Here is a 13,003-nt window from a genome sequence, read left to right on the forward strand (position 1 = left end):
ACCCACAAAACACTTAAGAAAATGCGTGACTTAGAAGCGCCTCTGTAAATGTCATCTCTCATCATCATCATGATGATGACTTGGCCAGAGTAGGCGGTGAAGATGACAGAATGGGCTCTGGGGCCCTCCCAGAAGATCAGGGGATTAATGCATCTTGCAAGGCCAAAGCTGTCCCCACTTGGTTTTGCCAGCTCTTGCTTCATCCATGAAATAACCAGATGAAGCCTTTATCCATCTCTTGTTTTAGAAGGAGGCTATCAGAAACTGTGGATTTAATGTGGCAGATGGTGCTGTCCTTGAATTATGAAACCAAAGGAGGAAATTAAAGTGCTCTGTTGCAACAGATATGGGCCAGCAGGGGTAGAGGGCAATGGCTGGGGCACAAAGGAGAGTGGAGGAGGTGTTTTATCAGCTGGACAATGGCTATTCTTGAAGGTATCTGGAGTCCTAGAATAGTATGATTTTATAGCCTAAAATAATTTGAGGCTACCCTCTTCATTTTATATAGGCAAATGAGGCCCAGAGAGGGAAAGTGACCCCCAAGGTCACAGAGCCAGTTAGTGGCAGAGCAACCCACACTTCTTGTTTTATTGAACAGGGTTATTTTTTTGCTGCCCCAGGCAAAGGCCAGGGGAAGCCTCTGTCCCCAGGTATCCTGACTTTGGGCACCTCTGCTCTGCAGAGAACAGGGCACAAGCACCCCGTGTCTCTTCCCAGAACATCAGGGGGAGTATGAGTCAGAGTCCTGGAACCCTGTCTGGGTCCTAGAACCTCAGTTTGCTTATCTATAAAATGGGAATAATAATAGGCCCTACCTCACAGGGTCACTGTGAGAATTTGATGAGTTACCATCACATAAAGTATTTAGCCATGGGCTTAGCACATAGTAAATGCTGCATAAATTGTTAGTTCTTATTATGGCCCCAGAATTGACTTTAGGGTCTAAAGGTCCTTAGGCTGTGAGCCCCTCAGAGGCAGTGCCCATCTATGGGACATCTTTTGTCCTCTATGCCGTGCCAGGCAATTGACGCCTGCCAGGGGCTCCGTAAATGGTAGTGGCTGACAACAGCCCCCCTTAGGGACACCCATTTCTCAGTAGGCACCATGAAGCACCAGAAAATGCTGCCAGCAATGCATGTGACTTTTGTCACTAGTTTAGACTTTAATCCTAAACGGATAAAGCAACCCTCCTGTCCAATGGTGAATCGACCTCGTGATGAGGGCTGTGTTTGTTTTCCCAGCCTTTCTGGCAGCACGGAATCTTTCCCCAACTAGCTGTGGGCTATTTGCATTTAAATTGGTTTTCTCTCATTATAGAATTCTCTTAGGTCAGCTGGAGTTTCCATTTTCCTCCGCATCAGTCTGGAAGCTCCGTTTCTTGCTCGAGGGTCCCTCACGCCTTCCTCCCTCTTGCCGACAGTGAGATGTGGTTACGTATTCTCATCGTGGGGACCAGATAGCCTGAGAAAGTCACCTAAATCCCAGGCAGGCTTGGCGTGTTTCCTCCCAGGAGAAGGTGGGGGCTGGGGGGAGGGGCTGGAGGATTCTGGCCCTGCGATTGCAGGAAGGAGACCCTGGGGTGGTTCAGCTTCAGCATCTCGGCCTCATTTTCTCATTTACTCAAAAAACATCGATCGACTGAGCATGATGCTAGGTGCTTGGAATGCAGAGATAAATAAGAAGCACTTACTGCCTCCCAGGAGCTCCCTGTCTAGCAAAGGAGAGGGAAAAGCAAAATAATACAAAAAAATCATAACATAGTCAAATAATTCCTTTAATAAGGATCAGAATAGATTCCAGCCAGAGCATAGGCTTTCAGATAATGCTCATCATAAACTGGTCACACACACGTGCACACACATGCACATGTGCACACATACACTAGCTAACATGTTTATAGCACTCACCATGTGCCTGGAGATCTTTCTAAGCAGATAATATATGGCCTTTTACTTTGCTTCACTTTATTGTACTTCTCAGATATTGTGTTTTGTGTTTTTTACAAATTGAAGGTTTGTGGCAACCCTGTGTCGAGCAAGCCTATGAGTGCCATTTTTCTAATAGCATCCTTTTTTTTTTTTTGCATTAAGCAGGCCTCCCTCTGCTGCGGCCTCTCCCGTTGTGGAGCACAGGCTCCGGACGCGTAGGCTCAGCAGCCGTGGCTCACGGGCCCAGCCGCTCCGCGGCACGTGGGATCTTCCCAGACCGGGGCACGAACCCGTGTCCCCTGCATCGGCAGGCGGACTCTCAACCACTGCGCCGCCAGGGAAGACCTGATAGCATCCTTTTTAAATTAAGGTATGTACATTGTTTTCTTAGACATAATGCTATTGCACCCTTAATAGACTACAGTATAGTATAAACATAACTTATATGCACTGGGTTACCAAAAAATTTGTGTGACTTGCTTTATTGCAATATTTGCTTTATTGTGTTGATCTGGAATCGATCCTGCAATATCTCCAAAGTATGCTTGTAAATACATAGATATATATATTTATATATAATATATAAATATATATTTAGTAGTATATTAATTTAATCTTCATGGAGGCCATAAAGGAAGTGCTATCATTATCATTGTTTTCTAGATGAGGGAACTGAGGTACAGAAATATGAAATCACTTGCCCAAGGTCATTGCTAATCAACTGTAGAGATAGATTGGAACCCAGGCAGTCCAGGTCCAGAGCCTGTGCTATTCATCCTATGTTATAACCACACCTGACAAAGAGTGATGTTTGTGTTTTCTAGTCTAGTTCATCTTTCAAGACGTGCTTGTCAAGATCCACTACACTGCTATCCTGACCCATCTATGGGCTGTGGACCATGGCTTGTGAAGACTGAATTGAACCATAGAAGGAGGGCCCAAGTCTGCCTGGGAGAATCAGGGAGGGCAAAACAGGGAGAAGATGCTTGTGGTGGATTTGAAGGATGACTAGAAATTTTCCAGATGGGTGAGAGGAAGAGCAGAGTATTTCACTAAGGACGACTGTGCCAATCCCCAAAGTATGAGCAAGTGTGGAAGTCTAGGTCTGGGGGGGCCTCAAATTGCATGACAATGCTCAGGTGTGATGTGGGCTGAGTAGGTGGTGAGCCGTGAGACTGGGAGACCAGCCGAGACCAGACCGTGGCAGGCCTTGAATGTCACGTTCATGGGCTCAGTCCTGAGGGGAGGGGGAGCCATGGAGTGGTCGAGTAGTAGAGGAACATAGTTGGTTAGAAAGATCACTCTAGCTCTGGTGTGGAGGGCTGCCTGGACAGGGAGGCAAGGAGACGGTATAATCAATGGAACCAAGAGGTGTAAGAGCCCTACTCGACCGGGTATAATCAATAGGGTTTGGTGGGGGGTTTTCCTGCAGAGAGGCACTCCTGCTGCCCAGTGATGTAATGTGGAGCTGCATCTACCCAGAGAAGATATCCTTATCTAATTCACCCAGACACCTTACGGGCTGGTGGTGGCTCTCGTGTGTGATAGTCAAGAGGGGCGGGGACAGGGCTTAACTAAGGCTGTGGCATTTGAGGAAGAGATAGGGGACCAAATGTACGAGACAGAGTGGGGCAAAGTAATCTGGTCTTGGTGATCAACCAGATGCCAGAGCTAAGGGAGAGAGAGATCAGATGGTGCCCGGTGTACTGGTTGAGCTCAATCAGCTTCAATCCTGCGTCAATCTAACACCAGGGGTCGGCAAACTTTTCTGTAAAGGACCGGACAGAAAATATTTTAGACTTTGCAAGCCTTGTGATCTCTGTTGCAACTACCGAGAACTCTGCCATTATAGTGCGAAAACAGCAATAGACAATACGCAAGTGAATGGGCGTGGCTATGTTCCAATAAAACTTTATTTACAAAAACAGGCTGTGGGCCAGATTTGGCCTGAGAGCTGTCATCTACTGACCCTGCTCTGTGTCATCAGGTGGCCCAAGCACCAAGTAAGGTGACCAACTAAGTGTGCCAGGTGGCCGTTAAGGGAGAGAAAGGCTCACACCTCAGCAGGTACAGATAGACCTTATATCTCTCCTTGAATTATGCCCACCTGATCACAAAAACTCATTTGAAATTGAAGAGTAATTCCATCGTCTAGTCCCTGGAGCCCAGCTCTGGCTGGATGGAGGTTGATGTCTCACTGCAGATGGTCATTCTCTGTTACAGTCACAGTGGAGGTCCTGGGCTGATAATTCCATTAAATGCAACGCAACAGAAATACTAGCTCACCTTCATTGAATACTCACTCTACACCAGACACTGGGCTTTACTTGAATGATCTTCTTTAATGCTGACAAGACCTCTGTGAGGTGGGTATGCACTATGATGTATCCCGTTTTACAGATAAGGAGACTGAGGTACAAAGAGGTTCAGTACTCTGAGGCTTGGAACCAGGCAGTCCAATCCCAGAACCTAGGTCCCCAACCATTCTCCAAAGCCGATGTCACAGGCCCACATGGACAACCATGGTCCTGATGGCAAACCCACATGCTAGCCCTAAAACACAGGATAAAGCTGGTCAGACACTTGGGAATCTTTTGTCCTCTGGCCTGCGTGGCACTCTTATTAAAGACAAGCAGTCCAGCAGAGATAAACCCATCTGCTTCCAAACCAAACCAAATCAACAAAGCAAAGCTCTCCAGGATCTCTGTTATTGAGCAGAATGGTTGTCAGAAATGGGTCCAGATGAATAGATTGATATCTGAAGGCATTGCATCTAAGGAGGTGGGGACAGAAAATGAAAGAAGACAGCTGATCTCCACGTGTTCACTCTGCAAATGTCCACCGAGGACTTTGTGGTCCCCCGTACCTGCCCTCCTGGAGGGCACTGGCTGGGAGAGAGCCAGACACAGAGCGGACCATTCAAATGCCCTGGACGTCATGCACGGTGGGGTGAATCCAGGGTAGGCTAGGGACACAGAGCAGGGACATCTGTCTTAGCCTGAGCAGAGGCACCTAGAGCCCAGCCCAGACGATCTGGGGCTAGAGTCGTGGTGAGGGGTATTCCAGGGGAGGGAACAGCATGTTCCAAGTCAAGGGGATTTGAGGTCTTGCTGGAGTGAGGGGATCATGTAGAAGGGATGTGGTTGGACATGTGGGAAAGCTGGCCCCCGGCAGTTGGCCTGGACCACTCTGGGCTGGAGGCTGCCTCAGTCTCAGCTCCTTTCTGCAACTAGAACAGCCTCTGAGTTCTAGATGATACACAAATTGCTTGCCAGGAATATGGTGATGCCAAGAACACTCTGCATCTTGAAGTCGTAAAAACAAATGATAGTAAATCACTTCTATCACATCGTCCATTTCACCCTCACTTCCAGAGGCCACGTCTTGCCTACACTCACTGACAGTTTGAAAGTGGGCAAGTATTCATATTTCCATCACCCCTGTTGCACTAGCCAAAATATTAACAGCTCTCATTTGTGGGGCCCTCACAGTGGCTAGCAGTGAGCTAAGTGCTTTATAAATAATATCCTATTTAACGGAGAAGTAATCTGAGGCTCAGAGAGGCATCATAACTTGCTGAAGGTCACACGTTAGGAAAAGAATAGAGCCAGGATCCGAACACACATCTGCCTGACCTCCGAGCCCTTCCCGCTCGGCCTCTCTGCTTCGACATCATAGGATTTAAGGACTTTGTGGATTTCTGAGAGCATTTTCATCTATTATTATATTTGCTCCTCCAATGAACCTTCTGAATTTAGCAGGTAAAGAACCCTGGCTCAGAGAGGTAAAGTGTCCTCCCCAAGGTCACACAGCTTTTGAAGGGGACAACTGGAAACTTGAAGAGAGCTCTTACCATTCCAAAGCCAAAGCTCTATCTCCTTTATCATGGCTCCCAAGTCCAGAAAGAAGATGGACAGCTACTGTTCCACCTCTGGATGTTTCTTATTTTTTAAAAAATACCCCAAACTCATGTTCTTTCAATCTCTACATTGGCAGGTATTCATCAAGCAATCAAAAGACAAATACCTAGGAGAGCAGAACGTGCAGATCACAGCAACATGACCTCACAAGGAGCAGATTGTGCCAAGCAAATCTAATTTCCTCTGGCAGAGCGGCAGCCTGGGAGATAAGGCGAAAGGCACCGACGCTGTCGTTCCCCCGGTTCTGAAGCACAAGTTAGATTAGCTCCACAGAAACACCTGGGGGACGGGGAGGGGGGCAGCTCACCCCCCACACACCAACAGAGGCATGCACACACGCACAGTCACTCACAGACACCAACACACACACACACACACACACACACGTCTCCAAAGACACACATGCAAATCGAAAGATGCATAGGCACAGACACACATCTATCCACACACCCCCAACTCAGACACACACAGTCACTTGAATACACACGCAGACACGGAGACGCACATAAACACAGACACATGCAGAGATATACAGTCGCACAGAGAGAGACACACACAAGTACACATACACACATACCTGCATGCTTCCCCTCCTCATGCAAACACATAGACACAGAGGTACGTGCACACGTTCATACATGCACAGAAATAGAGGCACACACAGACGGTCACAGACACACATACACACACCGAGACACACAGACGGTCAAAGACACACATACACACACCGAGACGCACCCCCTTTCTGCCAGTAGGAGCCTACTCTTCTCAAAGCCCTCCTCTGTAGTCCTCAGATTACATCCTCCCCAAATGGGAGCCTCTGAAAACTGAATACCTCTTGGTGTCCGTGCATATTCTCGACCCTACCTCACTGGATGTCTTGATCCAGAAACTTGAAACACACCCTGGCAGCCGCGTGCTGTTGAGAAAGATTGTGGACTTTGGAGTCAGGCTGGTCTGTGTTCCAGCTGAGGCTCTGCCAGTCACTAGGTGTGGGAACCTGGGCAAGTCTCTTCACTTTTCTGAGCTTCAGTTTTCTCATCTGCAGAAAGGGCTGATAATCCCTGTGATGAGCCCGTTGCACTTGAGCCCTTTGAAGTTCTGGCATTCGGCAAGGACCTGTCTGTGCCAAGTATTTTCCTTATTTGAATGTCTGTCTTCCTCCCCAGGCTGGAGGCACCTTGTGGGCAGGGGTCTTTACTGTTTCTACCCAAGTCAGTTTCCAGGGCTTAGCAGTGTCTGCCAAGCGCATCGTAGGTACTCAGCAAATATTTGTGAAATGAATCAAACAAGTCTGTATCCTTAGTTCCTAGCAAGGGCTGGGCACAAATTATGTGCTCAATTACAGTTAAAGTGTGTTGAGAAAAGTAATACATGAAAGTATAATCGCAACCATGGACCAAGTTCTAACTATATGCCAGGCATGCCCTTTACCGCATTCCACACTCTCCTCGAAACAGGCATTCATTCATAGATGAGGAAACTGAGATCCAAAGAAGTTAAATAATTCACCCAAGGTTACCCGGCTTCCTGGGGGTGGCAGTTCAAAATCAGGAACCTGTTGAACACACACTCAAAACCTAACTCTAGTCTCCATGAATAAACATTTTCCCCTGGTGACACAACTCAACTGATGGTGTCCACAGCCAACTCTGCTTCAGTTACAATGTGGAGTAACTCTTTAAGTGAATCGTTATCTTCAATTCCGGGTTGACTTCTCAGTATCCAGCATTTGTCTGGCGCATCTTCCATATGGTCATGGTTGCATTTTTAAAATATCACAACCCCAAACTCCTGATGTCTGCATTTCTCCTCGGTCCCTCTCAGCTAACAGCCATCCATCCATCCATCCATCCATCCATCAATTGATCTATCTATCTATCAATCTGTCATCTATCACCTGACCATTTTCCATTTAAGGCCCATTCTGTCCCCAGATGTTTTGCTTCTGTGTTCATATAAACCACACAGCCCCATCCTGCATCTGTCAAATCTGTTTTCCTCTCTCTTGCATTGGTACAATCTGTGGGCTTAAAACTCAACCAACCAGTAGGCCAATTAAGCTACTTTGCATAACAACCACATTTGGCAGTAATTGATGGCGCATAGTTAAGCATCTTGCAAATCCTGAAAGGTTGCTACACTTGCACCAGGCTTGCTTCTGCACACCTCAGACAGGCTCAAATCCCCACCATCAGCCCCCACCAATTTCCCTGAAAAAAAAAAAAGAGGATTTCTTGAAGGATCTCTGCCTCTGTCCAGGCGCTGTGCAAAATCCGCACACCACAGACAGGCTCAAACCCACACCCTCCGCCCCCCCCCAACCAATTTCCCTGAAAAAAAAAAAAGAGGATTTCTTGAAGGATCTCTGCCTCTGTCCAGGCGCTGTGCAAAATGGAAACAGCCACAGGGCACGGAGGCCATAATTACCCCTCCCCACAAAGGAAAATTAAAATGTCCAAAGATAGTAGGCACCTCGCAGGCAGGGGGCCAGGGCAGGCAGCAGTGACTCATCGGCCGCGCCAGGCAGACACTCCTCCCCTGCAAGCAGGCTCCATGCTTACTCACAGCTTTGCCAGGCATACGATCAGAACAGAGCCATCTGAGGGCGAGGGAGGTTCTATTTCTGATAGCTTGAACCCTAACATGATGCAGGTGGGTTGTTGTTTTTTTTTAACATCTTGTTGGAGTATAATTGCTTTACAATGGTGTGTTAGCTTCTGAACCTAGGGGCAGGACAGGAATAAAGACGCAGACATAGAGAATGGACTTGAGAACAAGGGGAGGGGGAAGGGTATGCAGGCGGGTTTTAAGACCTTTTTTTAAAGTCACTCTCTTGCTTCCCAGTTTGGGCTCTATTCATTGGGATAGCCCTTGTGAACAGAATAGATTTTTAAAATATATATAGTATATGTATTAGCCAAGCAACCTATATTTTCCCTACCCTTGCCACCTCAAATACCTCTCCCCATCTCTCCCTCAGCATCTGAATGAAATTCTACCATGATCAGTTCATTTCATGGGATTGAGCTTGGTCCTCGGTAGGGAGGGGCGGTCATTCGTTAAAACAGCAACTTCTGCTTGTATAGAGCAGATGGGTGGGAAGGAAGGGATGCGAACACAGCAAAGGAGAGAGCCACTGTGGGCTGGGAACAGTGCCAGGCACTTTACAAAAGTCATCTCCTCAAACACTCACAGTACCCGACTGTCTCCGTTTTAGAGACGCTGAAAGGGACATTCAAAGAGGGGAAGTGACCTACTCAGCACTTGCAGAAAGACCAGGATGCAGGTTTGTTTGGCTCCAAAGGCTACGCTCTCCCCTTGTATCCCCATCACCTCCCAAATGTTTTATAGTCTTACTAAAATGCTGCTAGACACACTGCACTTTGTCCACCTTGGGATGAGAAATAAATGACATCTCAAGTGCCAATGCTGATACACTGGTGGAACCAGGAAAATGTAATGTTTCCTGGAAAACTGGTATATTTCACCGAAACATTGAAGTTGAGGACACAGCACGCATCTGCTAGCAGGAGGGATCAGTAGAAAGACGAGAAGTCCAGAGGATGGTGAAGCAGAAAGCAAGCAAGCACCTGGGTCCCTGCTGGGATGGCTGAGCCCCTGAAAGCAGCCCTGGAACTCCCTTCTTCAGTGAATCCTAACATCTGTATTTATTTGGGCCACGGGTGCATGTTATGGTTATCTGCTGTTGAAACGTCCTAGTTGACCATGGTCCATAGCAACTATTAGAAAGTATTGGAGGGCTTCCCTGGTGGCGCAGTGGATAAGAATCTGCCTGCCAATGCAGGGGACACGGGTTTGACCCCTGATCTGGGAAGATCCCACATGGCGCGGAGCAACTAAACCCGTGCGCCACAGCTACTGAGCCTGGGCTCTAGAGCCCGCGAGCCACAACTACTGAGGCCCGCGTGCCTAGAGCCTGTGCTCTGCAACAAGAGAAGCCACCGCAACGAGAAGCCTGCGCACCGCAATGAAGAGTAGCCACAACTAGAGAAAAGCCCACGCGCAGCAATGAAGACCCAACGCAGCCAGCAATAAATAAATTAATTAAAGTATTGGCATTCTGAGGCTGCCTCTCTGACATATTTCTGAGTTTTTCTGCTCTAGAGCTTTCTGCCGAGAAGCTTCCTTATCCACAGAGTCCTAACTCCAAACTGGACTTCAGACTAAATGAATTCCCGCCTCCTCACCAACCTTGGGGTTGCCATCTTGCCAACTCGGTAAATGGCACCATCAGAGGTTGTGGAGTCGTCCTGAACTCTTGGCTCTCCATGTCCCCACATTCCCTCAGTTACCAAGTCCGGGTGGCCCTGCCCTCTAGTCTCCAGGGAATTGGTCCCCTGTTCGCCTTGCCTATCTACCCACTGCAGCCCTGTCTTTCCTTGTCCAGGTGGCTGGTACCCTGACTCTAGCCCATCCTCCACCCCGGCTCAGAGAGAACATTCTAAAGCGCAGAGCTGGCCACCTCGCCGCATGCTTAAAAATCCTCTCATGGATCTACATTTCCTGAAGATAAAATCCCAATGTCTAGACCTGACATCCAAGACCTTTTGTTACCAGATCCCTGCTCACTCCTTCAACCTTATCTACAGCTGCTCTGCAAGGCACAACCTGCATTCTGGTCAAACAGGCGGCAGCCACCCACAGGCACGTCTCCATTCCTCCCCACCTTTAACCAGGCTCTTCCCTCGACTGAACGGCCCCTTCCTTGATTATCTCTCTCATTCTTCAGCTCAGCTCTGGCCTCCCAGGCCCACCCCCTCCCGTCTGGTCAGCCCAGATGGGGCGCCTCCTCTGGTCCTCCACACCCTCTGGCGTCACTTATCACCTGGTGTCAGGAGTCTTTCTTGGCTTTGGGGTTTTTTAAGACGAGATTCTCAGGAGATTGGAAAGATCTCATGGCTTAGTTAAAAACATTTGGAGGGAGAGATGAGCAGAGCAAGGCGCTCCCCACTCCCCTGTTGGCCAGAAAAATGTCCCCCGGGCTGTACAGAAAAGGACTGGGAAGGGGAGGAATGAGAAAGTCGCTGTCCCGGCTAAAGAGGCCTGCATGCTCTGCTCCCAGGGCCAGGTGTGGGGACAAAGACAAATTTCCCAGAGGGACAACCTGTGGGATCTCTGAGCAGAAGGGAAGGAGGACCCCCAGGGAGGAAGGAAAGCCCCAAAGAGCAGAAGTGTCCACATGGCATGTAGGCGACTGGGAACTTAGACATCTCAGAGTTTCCCACAATCCTGTGAGGCATAAGAAGTAATACAATGACTCCTGTGAACCCCATAATGTCACGGAGGTAGCAGAGTCACCTGATCTGAGACAGGGCACAAACATGGTGACCTGCATTGACCAATGGCTGAAAGATAAATGCCACCGAAACGGACATCGAGGACCGGTGGCCTCCCTCCCATCACCTTTGCACACCAAGCATAGATGTGATTGCTGGGGAATGGAGAGGATGGATTGACTGTGACTCAGTTGTGATCCAGCCCGGCAAAATGGAGGCTCAAAATAGCAACTGAACGTAGTTCGGTATAATAAAGAAATACATATTTTCTATTTCTCCCACACCTGAGTTTGTAGACCGAAAATCATACCCATTGATAAAAGAAGCTTGGCCAGAAAAACACATGTATTCAGAGCTGGGTCCTGACCTGAAATAGGGGTCCGCCTCTTTCCCCTATTTTGACTTCTGGGGCAGCCCAGTATGAGATGTCAAGAATCCGTGAGCTAGGGACTTCCCTGGTGGTCCAGCGGGTGGAACTCCACGCTCCTGATGCGGGGGGCCCGGGTTCGATCCCTGGTTGGGGGAACTAGATCCCACACGCATGCCGCGACTAAGAGTTCGCATGCCGCAACTCAACATGCTGCAGCAAAGGTCCTGTGTGCCAAAATAAATAAATGTTAAAAAAAAAAAAAAAAAAAAGAATCTGTGAGCCAGATCCGAAGTCTCTCTGCTTGATGATTACAGCTACAGCTAAAGGGTCCCAATGCAGCAAACCACACCAGAGAGAGAATTGAATGGTCAGGGTCCAGGCTTCTGCTTGAAGGTAACCTCCTGGGCTACCCAGGGTTGAGTGATGGCACCCCTTCTTCCTGTGACTCGGGAGAAGGGTGGTCAGGAGAGGCTTCTCTGCAAAAATGAGGCTGGAGAAGAAATCTGAAATTAGGCAGTGAGGAAGGGAAGAGCTACCAAGCACACAGAACTGTATGTGCAAAGGCCCTGTGGTAGAAAGGAGCTGGGCTTGTTCACGGAAGGAAATAGACTCCTATGTCAGGAACCCAGAGAGAGAAGGTGAGTGATGAAGCAGGACATTGATTGGTGCTTCTAAAACGTTCCCCCGTCCCTCCCCTTTAGTTGGGCTGGACCTAGTGACTAGTTTCTAACAAATAGCATAAGATAGCAATGGGATGCCACCTCCAAGATTAGGTTATAAAAGACCTCTTGCTCCCACTCTGTCTCTGGTTTTCTCACTTGCTTGTTCTGATGAAACAAGCTGCCATATTGTAAGCTGCCTTACGGAGAAGCCCTCGTGGCAAGAAACTGAGGAAGCCTCCGGCCAACAGCCAGCGAGGAGCTAAATCCTGCCAACAACTGCATGAGTGAGCTTGGAAGCAGATCGACCCTGAGTTGAGCCTTGAGATGACTGCAGCCTCATCGGATAACTTGGTTGCAGCCTTGTGAGAAGCCCTGAGCCAGAGGACCCCAGCTTCTCACAGAGGACACCCACATCCCTGACCCACAGGATCTGTGACATAATAAACCCGTGTTGTTTCCTAAGTCACTAAGTTTGGGGGTCATTTGTTACACAGTGATAGAGAACTAATGCAGCTGATAAGGTAGGTAGGTGGGAGATAATGCAAAATATTTTCGATTTCAGTGGTCAGTCTTAGGGTTTTTAGTAAATTCTCCACATGGAACTTGTGTGTAATTCACCTAAGCTTCTGACTCTGAACCTTTCTGATTCATTAAGTCTAGGTAGCATTTGAAGTTGGTTGTAAGCTAATGCTAGATTCTCTAACATGGAAGCGGTAAGGGGCAACAGGAGGTTGGAAGGGAGACAGGAACAACCTATGCTGACAACCTATGGAGGACCAGGTTCTCAAGATGCTTTTGATTCCTGGGGAAATATTCCCAGCGT

The 13,003-nt window shown here is 48.3% G+C and overlaps 1 long non-coding RNA gene across 1 annotated transcript; it reads left to right on the forward strand.

Annotated features, from left to right (window-relative positions):
• The first annotated feature begins 8,428 nt into the window (after nt 1–8,428).
• Nucleotides 8,429–12,623, forward strand: LOC114485425 (uncharacterized). Its single transcript, XR_003678866.2, has 3 exons — nt 8,429–8,503; nt 9,069–9,137; nt 10,260–12,623. It is a non-coding gene; the product is annotated as an uncharacterized lncRNA (long non-coding RNA).
• Nucleotides 12,624–13,003: the final 380 nt, after the last annotated feature.

Source organism: Physeter macrocephalus, unplaced genomic scaffold (assembly GCF_002837175.3).
Source record: "Physeter macrocephalus isolate SW-GA unplaced genomic scaffold, ASM283717v5 random_1737, whole genome shotgun sequence".
Taxonomy (NCBI): Eukaryota; Metazoa; Chordata; class Mammalia; order Artiodactyla; family Physeteridae; genus Physeter; species Physeter macrocephalus.